This window comes from Anastrepha ludens, chromosome 4, assembly GCF_028408465.1.
Source record: "Anastrepha ludens isolate Willacy chromosome 4, idAnaLude1.1, whole genome shotgun sequence".
Lineage (NCBI taxonomy): Eukaryota > Metazoa > Arthropoda > Insecta > Diptera > Tephritidae > Anastrepha > Anastrepha ludens.
In genome coordinates, this window is record NC_071500.1 from 79,827,652 (window position 1) to 79,836,512 (window position 8,861).

The window sequence follows — 8,861 nt, forward strand, 5'->3', positions numbered from 1 at the left end:
ATATTCCATGCAAAGAAATGTACTCACACAAGGCAGCTGTATTTAAGAAATAAAATAAGAAATAAGAACAGAAATAAAAAAAGTCATATTACTGGCTTAGAATAACTGCAGTATAGAGGAAAATATAGGCATATGGAAAATAAAGCGATAGCAAATGGAAATACAAATTTGAGTCAACTCATCAGCTGATGGGCTCAGTTTCCTAATTATCAAACATAAAAATTATAAAAATTATAATTAAGGGGCATGCAACATACTTGAAAAATAAATAGTAAAGTAATAATCATAAGGCATACTTACACGAAAAAAGGGAACAATAGTTATTACGGAAAAAAATCTGCTACTCGCAAAGCCATATCAGGCATTAAGGCTCATGTACAATTTTGATATTTTTATAAAAGCGACGAAAGGCTTGTAAAAATACAATAAAAGTAGACTTACTCACATAATACAAATATCGCAAATACTTATTGGTTTCCATATAAGAGCTCGTTTTTCGATAAACTAACTAAGTGAATATTGGCAACTCTTCTTTTTTATGAACTTCATTTTTTTTTTGTAAAAAATTATATACAAAGTAAGATAAAGTAATAATAATACACAATATATAGTACACATAGACACACGTAGAGGGAAGCGTATTTAATGAATTTGTTATTGGTGCTCATACCTGTTTTTCATACATAAATACAAAACATAAATCTATATGTACATTCATTTTTCAATAAGCTATGATGTTTCAAATACTTTTTTTCTATTATATAACATATGGGCCGAAAAGTCCCGGGCCTAACAAAGAAACCAGGTTTTTTGTGTTCAAAATTAGCTTTATTCAGGGGGGAGCCTGGTTTATGAGGTCTAAAAATTGCATCTCTTTGCGATTTTTTTTTTTAAGGAAAAAATTTATTTGGCACTGCAAAGTTTTTTCTATCTTTTAATGAACATTTAAAAAGTATAAAAAATTTTTGTACTGGTTAAAATAAGTTGAAAAAAATGTTTAACATAGAAATTAGTAGAGCGCTGCAACGCTGGAGTTTCCAACTGGCGTACAAGATACAGCCCGTAATTATTATCTAAAGGAAAAAGTTGAAATGGATTTCTAATTATCAAGAATTTTTATTCTGGATGAACTAAGAAAACAGAGAAATTCCAGAATTTCAACTTTTTGGAGGTTTTAAAGAAAAAAATGCCTTTCTATAAAAAAAAAATTCACTTCAACTTGGTATAAAAATCTTGAAAAATTTTTTTTTATCTATTTTGTTGTTCAAATAGAAGAGAATTTAATACTGAAGGGAACAAGCTATGATTCATTTCAAAAGGTTCATTAGTTTTTTTTTTCATTCATGTACGCCAATTCAAAGAAATCATAAAAATGAAAAGTCGAGAAAAGAAGATAAAGTTTGTACTATAGCTGTCCGATCACAGCGTAACTACCTAACGCTCGCCTACCTTTGGCTTTGTATCTACGGAAATATTGAGAATTAGGCTCTGTAACTTTGTGTGAATATTCTGAAATATATTAGGAATCGCTTAAAACGAAAAAAAAAGATTTTTTTGACCTTATAAACCAGGCTCCCCCCTTTATCAAAGTAATTTGCATCGAGCGAAATTTCTTACCGGCGCACATTTTTCTTAAGTCTGCGAACAGCCTGCAGTCGCTTATAGCCAAATCTGGCGAATACGGTGGATGTGGGAGCAATTCGAAGTTCAATTCATGTAGTTTTGCCATTGTTTTGATTGATTTGTGACAGGTGCGGTTTGATCAACAGTGAACAAACGCGGCACCCACTTTGAATAGAGCTTTTTAATAGTCAAATGTTCATGCAATATAAAGCCAACAGGTTCTTTTGATATATTTACAATGTCAGCTATTTCCCACAACTTCACTTTTCGATCATTCAAAACGATTTGGTGGATTTTCTTGATATTTTCTGATGTTATCCCCTCATTTGGACGTGCCACTGTGGGCAAAAAGTAAGGTGAATTTATTTGTCAAACTTCGCGGGATTAAAATTTCGCTCTAGTTATTTTTTTCATGAGTTGTTGTGTGTGAAACAATGCTTTCAGACTATCAGGACAAGCTCAAATGCATCATTACGGGAGATGAGACTTGGATTTATGCTTACGACCCTGAAACAACCGACCAATCAAGCGAATATCGTGCTAAAGGCGAGGCCAGACCGAAAAGAGCACGCCAAAGTCGTTCAAAAATAAAGGTTATGATGACAGTTTTTTTCGATTTTCGTGGTGTGGTGCACTATGAATTCCTTCCACCTGGCCAAACTGTTGATAAGGAATATTATTTGAGCGTTATGCGTTGTTTACGTGAAGCAATTCGTCTAAAAAGACCAGAATCATGGGCCAACAACACGATAATGCACCGTCTCACACTGCACTCGTTCTTCGTGACCATTTCGCCAAAAAATCCACGCATATCGTTCCACAAGCACCGTATTTGCCTGATTTGGCTCCGTGTGACTTCTGGCTATTCCCAAAACTCAAGAGATCACTCCGGGGAACGCGTTTCGAGTCGATTGAGGAGATAAAAGCTGAATCGAAGAAGGTGCTGATGGCTATACCGGAAATGGACTATTTGGCATGTTTCGGGGACTGGAAAAATCGTTGGCATAAGTGTATTTCATCGAGAGGGGATTATTTTGAAGGGGATGAAATTGATTTACAAGAATAAATAAAGATTTTTCATTTCACAACCAAATTCACCTTACTATTTGCCCAGAGTATTATACTGTGTTACGTATTATCGGTGTCTCTACAACCGCGTTTGAAGCCAAAAAAATTTCGTTTTATTGTTGTTTCTAATAGAGCGGAGTCCCCATAACACTTTTCAAGCTATTGCTTTGCTAGGCCGGTATTTTTCCCCATCAAGACGCAGTGTAAAATTAAAGCACGAAATCCTTGTTGATCCATTGTTTTGAAAATAACCACAGAGGCGCCATTCCTAGCACGATAAGTTACGAACTGATGACAGCTGTCGTTTTAAATTTAGTACTAACTGAAAAAGAGGTGAATGTAATAAAACTCTGCCATCTCTGTGTTAGGCCTGGAATTTTTCAGCCCATGTGTTACATCCATAGTTTTTGGAAAAGACCTGTATATAAGTAGCTTGACAAGTGGGTGTGTGCGTAACTACCAATCGCTAGGTCCCGGGCTCGATGCGCACCAAATAATTGACAACGTTTTTTGTAATAACAGTCGCTCCTTACCACACAATGGCAAGCTTGCGAGTGCATTTCGGCAAAGAAAAAGCGGCTAATAAAAATTTTTAAGAGCAACATTAAGACGCACATCACTACAAATATATTATAATTTCAATTACATATATAACTGTAGTTATAAAATACCTGTTATTTGACTAAAACTTATGAGTTTTCTTTTCAAATTATTAAATTTATTCCTAAATCCATTGTACGTGTCTATAGTTTCAATTAAAAAGTTTAAGTCTTTGAAAAATTTTTATAAGTTAGCAAAAAATTATACAAAAGAGAAAACCATAAATATGTGTACTCATAGAAAATAAAGAAACACAATTTAATACTCTTATATAAATGCTAAATGCGTGTTTATTTGAAGAAAAATGAAGGCTTGGGAGGCCTCAAATTCTAACAGATTCTACTGAATGGTAAGTTCTTCCTCCTGCGATTAACCAAGACGGCACTAAGAGTTTCAGTGACGATAATCAGATGATACTCGTAGGAGCAATAAAGTCAATTTGACACTAATATATCTACAGTGGACTCATTTCGCACCAGCAGAGAGGCTCGACAACAGTATTATTCCCACTTGGCTATCCGAAAATATGGCTGTTCAAAGCTGCGGGTATTTTATGAGTCTCCCAGAGGACAGAGACTTCAAACTGAAAGACGCCCACCGAGTTTGATTATCGATCGTTGGAACTCTTAACATGAATCAGTGAAGATGGTTGCTCCAATTCATTCAGAAAGTGTTTATTCTTCCACTCAAGATCGCTGTGAGAAAATCCGGGAGTAAAAATATATGTATGGCTCCTCCTCCAACCTCAGCATTTTATTTATTTACAGTCTAAGGCTTTACAACACCTTCCAGATTAGTTAAAAATTTTAATAATAATTTTGAAATGAGCACAAGTGCTGACTCAGCTTATGAGTTTACTTTCTCCATAGCTAAAGGAATTCAATAATAAACATAATTAATTATTTTTAATTTTACAATTAAATTTTAATTAAATAATATGGAACATATGAAGTACCTTAATTAAATAAATTGCAAATAGGCCTCTACTTACTAAGGGCATGTTTGAACGTTGCCTGATTTTAGGCGTAAGTATAATCATTACGTTGTTTGACATTCTGTGTCTGAATTTGTATATCAAACTATTGGCCGGTAGATGTCATGTTTTATTAACGAAAATTTCTGAGCATATTGTAGGGGCTTCCCTAACGAATAATAGTTGGCGTGCGAACTGTGCACTGCTAGGGTAGTTCGTGTCTGGGCTATAATTGGATCGTATTAAAAGTGCAGGGTGATTCAAGTATTGCTACATTTATTATTTTTATACCCGCGCTCTACTACAGAAGCCTCATATAATTTGAATGGTTGTAGGCAAGATTATGTTCTAACGGACACCCAATTGGCATTTAAAAACATTCCATTAGTTAAAGTCTTAATTGCAATCAATAAATTGGATTACACAAAAATTAAAATTATTAATTGCCAATTTGCCTTTATTTAATTAGTTCATTTTGTTTATTCATATCAGTAAAACTTTACTCTGCACTTAGGTCTTTTAATAGTACTTCAACATTATAATCAACTATACCTACAGCCGATGGCCAATGCTGCTGCCCCCTTATATTTGTGTAACTTGTTATTATACAAATTTAATAATAATAATAATAATAATAATATAATCAACTAATTTTAACATGAAAATTTCTTAATCTAAATGTTTACAACGGTTCATTAACAAATCAATACAATATAACTTAACAAAAATAATAAAATACTAAAATACGTCTTGGATAGTAGGAAAAGAAAGGGTAGATTGAGCATAAAAAAGTAGTTTTTAGAGGATAAAAAGAAAAATGTAATGTTTTATTTCCATGCAATCAAGCACTTTTAAAGTAATCATTGACTTGTGCCTTATACAGGGTCCGGCACTCGAAGTGTAACCAACTTCAGACCGCTCGCCCAGCTAATGTAGGAGCATCAACTGTCTGTTAGTTGTCTAAATGAGAGTCCAGAGTATTGCTTACAGCACGTGGAAGCATTTTGCCGAGAGTAAACGCGAAAAAAGAAAATCAGAAATGGATTTCAAACGTAATACTCGTAGTGTGATTGCGTTACATTTGGCTGGAAAATCACATTCAGAGGTTGTTCGTGACCTCAAGCACCTTAAGGGGGGAAATCGGTTTAGGAGGCCAAAATTTTGATGTTTTTCGAAGATTTTTTGAACAAAGAAGGAATAATCAGAATAAGTTTAGAGGATATTTTATTTATATTTTTAGGTACACTTTTAAATTTTTTTGAAGCTATTTCCGCGGGAGATAGTGGCGTTAGAGCGTGCTGTCCATGGACAATCGCCATCCGAGTGTCTTGCTGGTGGGAATTCCTGAAGTTGCAATTTTTCTCTGAAATCAACAGCAGTAGTTTTTTATTAACAACATATTTCCTAAGAATATGAACCTAATTGTGGTGAAAAAATATTGAAAATTGCATGCTTTTAAGGCGCTTGAACACAAAGTGGTTTTTTTATACCATATTTTTTCATCTATTTTGCTTAAAAAAAATATTTTTAATGATAATATAATCCCAGAATCAGGTTCATATAGATTAGAATTGAATAAAGAAAAAATCCCGAAAAATTTTAGAACAATTGGTTGATAACTTTTTAAGCTAGAATTCCCATCATTTGAAAAAAAGTAGTTTCGAGAAAAACGTCGTTCTAACTAACGCGCTTTACGGTGCGGAACCGACGGGCAGTCACTTAAGTGCTCATAGAATCGGGAGTAATGCGAATTTCGCTTTAACATTTTTACCACATATTCTTGAGTAGTTAAACTAACGATGTATGCAATAAAAAAATCGATTTTTTGATCGATCTAAACAGGTTTCCCCCCTTAAAGTAAACAAAGTTTGTGCTCATCACACCATTACTCGTTACACTGGTGGCATCGCGAAATGTTATGGAGGTGGTTATTAAAAGACTGCAACCTCGCGTGAAATGGTTCAAAATGTGAAGAAGCGACTTGAGCGAAATCCCCGACGAAGTGCCAATAAAATGGCGAAAGAACTGAAACATTTCGGTGGCAGATCATGGACGTTTCAACAGGACACGGCCGTCTCACAAAGCACAGGTGAACCAAGAATGTCTAAAATACAACGTTCTGAACCTCATAACATCCACACAATGGCTCTTAAATTCACCAGACGTGAATCCGATGGATTATTCTTTTTGGGCCATTTTAGAGAGCAAGATCTTTAGATCGGATTCACCGGGTTCGAGGCGCTGAAAACAGCTATTGTCTGTGAGTGGGCCAAAATATCTGCAAGTCACATTCGGGCAACTTGCGATTCGTTTCTGGACTGTCTCAAGGCCATAGCCGAGGTGGTTATATCGAGCAAAAGTAAATTGATTCTTAATTTTGTATTATTTTACACATTTTTTACTTTGAATTGAATAAAAGTAATTTTCCAAACCAAATTTATGGCCTTTTTAATTGGTTACACTTCGAGTGCCGTACCCCGTAGTGGAATCTGTTAAGTCCAGTATTCACAGTGTTAGGTAATGAATTCCACACTCTGAGTTAATGAAAAATAATCTAGATGTTGTTAGGTAATTAAATTAAAGAAAAACTACATTGAAAAAATTAAAGAAAAACTACATTCACAAAATTTGCAAATACAAAATTGTAACTAATATTAGTTGAATTTCCCAAATTTTCGGCAGTACAACGGAGAGGCGTTGAGACTACCAATTGCTCACATCGCTGCTTCGGTACCTTTAGCCATGCATCTTTAACAATTTCTCAAAGTTGTTGATTTTGCACATCCCTTTTTAAGTCCCGCTCCAATTTTCTATAGGATTGAGATCGGGGGTCGGAGCTGGTCATTCCACAACCTTAATTTGATTTTCGGGAAACTTTCGCCTTCAGACTCGTGCATTTTTGCCATTTTATTGGCATTTTCTCTCTGCAATACAGCAACTTAACATTTCGCCTTATTTACAAATAAATATTGGGGTCCATTATGACATCAGTTTTGTGTATGGAACCTGCCTTGAGAGTCTGCTTTCGTTGTTCTGTGGTGCAGTGTTTCGCTAGACCCACCATAAGAAATACGAGGGGTGCCTTTTATATGTCGGGATTAGAGAACAAAAACAAATTTTAATAATCGAAAATCACTTTATTGTTTTTCAAAATATTCTCCATGAAGATCTATACACTTTTGCATGCGTTTGAACCAATTGTCGAAGCACTTTTGCCACTCTAAATGAGGTACCTCCAAAACATGCTTTCTGAATGCCGCAACCGCTTCTTCAGGTGTCGAAAAACGTTGACCTCTTAGTTTGTTTTTTTATGTACGGGAATAAAAAGAAGTCATTCGGTGCCAAGTCAAGACTATACGGCGGATGACCCATTAATTCGAAGTTTTGGGTGCTCAAAAATGCAGTCGTTTGAGTCGATGTGTGAGAGCTCGCATTGTCCTGGTGAAGAGTGACCCGTCTTTGGCGATTGGTTTTCCTAATTTCTTGGAAGACAACTGGCAAACAAATGGTTGTGTACCACTCAGAATTTACTGCTCTGCGTTGTTCTAGTCGTATGGTTGCGACATATCCAGTTTTTCCGAAAACACAGGCGACCATTTGCTTGGAAGTGCTTCGTGCGCGAACAACTTTTGTTGGATTTGGCTCATCTTGAAACACCCATACAGTCGACTGCTGTTTATTTTCGGGCTCATACGCGTAAATCCATGATTCATCACCTGTCACGATGTCATAGACGTGTTTCGAAGCCCCGCGATCATATTTTTTGAGCATTTCTTTCGACCAATCGACACGAGTCTTTTTTTGAGCGGTTGACAAATTGTGTGGGATCCAAAGCGAACAAATTTTTTTGACAGTCAACTGTTTTTGTAATATTGAATGTATGCTAGTCCCACTAATGCCTAAGATTGTCTCAATCACACGATAGGTCACATGACGATCTTGCAATATCAGCTCGCGCACAGCATCAATGGTTTTCGGAACAACAACTGATTTTGGACGACCTTCACGAAATTCGTCTTGGAGTGAACTACGACCACGATTGAATTCACCATACCATCGATAAACACTGGTCCTTGATGGAGCTTCATCGCCAAAAAATGAATTAAGTTCATCCATGCAATGTTGCTGAGTTAATCCACGCCGAAAGTTGTAAAAAATAATCGCACGAAAATGTTCACAATTTAATCCATTTTTGGACCGAGATGAATCTTTTAAGTTACTGTAAACAACACAAATAGCGCTGGTATTTCAAAACGTTCTGAGTACGTAAAAGCCAAAAAATGTCAAACTTTGCGATACAGCTGTCAATTGCCAGATAGCAACACCAGGGTTGCCAAATCCCGACATATAAAAGGTACCCCTCGTACTTACATATATGAATGACACTCACCAAAATTAAAGAAAATATGCATAGATGAAAAGTAAAAAACGTACTTTCGTCTAAATCTGTGCAAAATTTTATTTATATTATTTGTATAACCATAAAAACTGAAAGCACTGCAATCTCAATATTCCACTTAAAAACGAATCCACGTCCATATAAACCGTTATTTACGTAGTTGCTAGATTTATTGAGATCAACTCTTCACATCTGAAA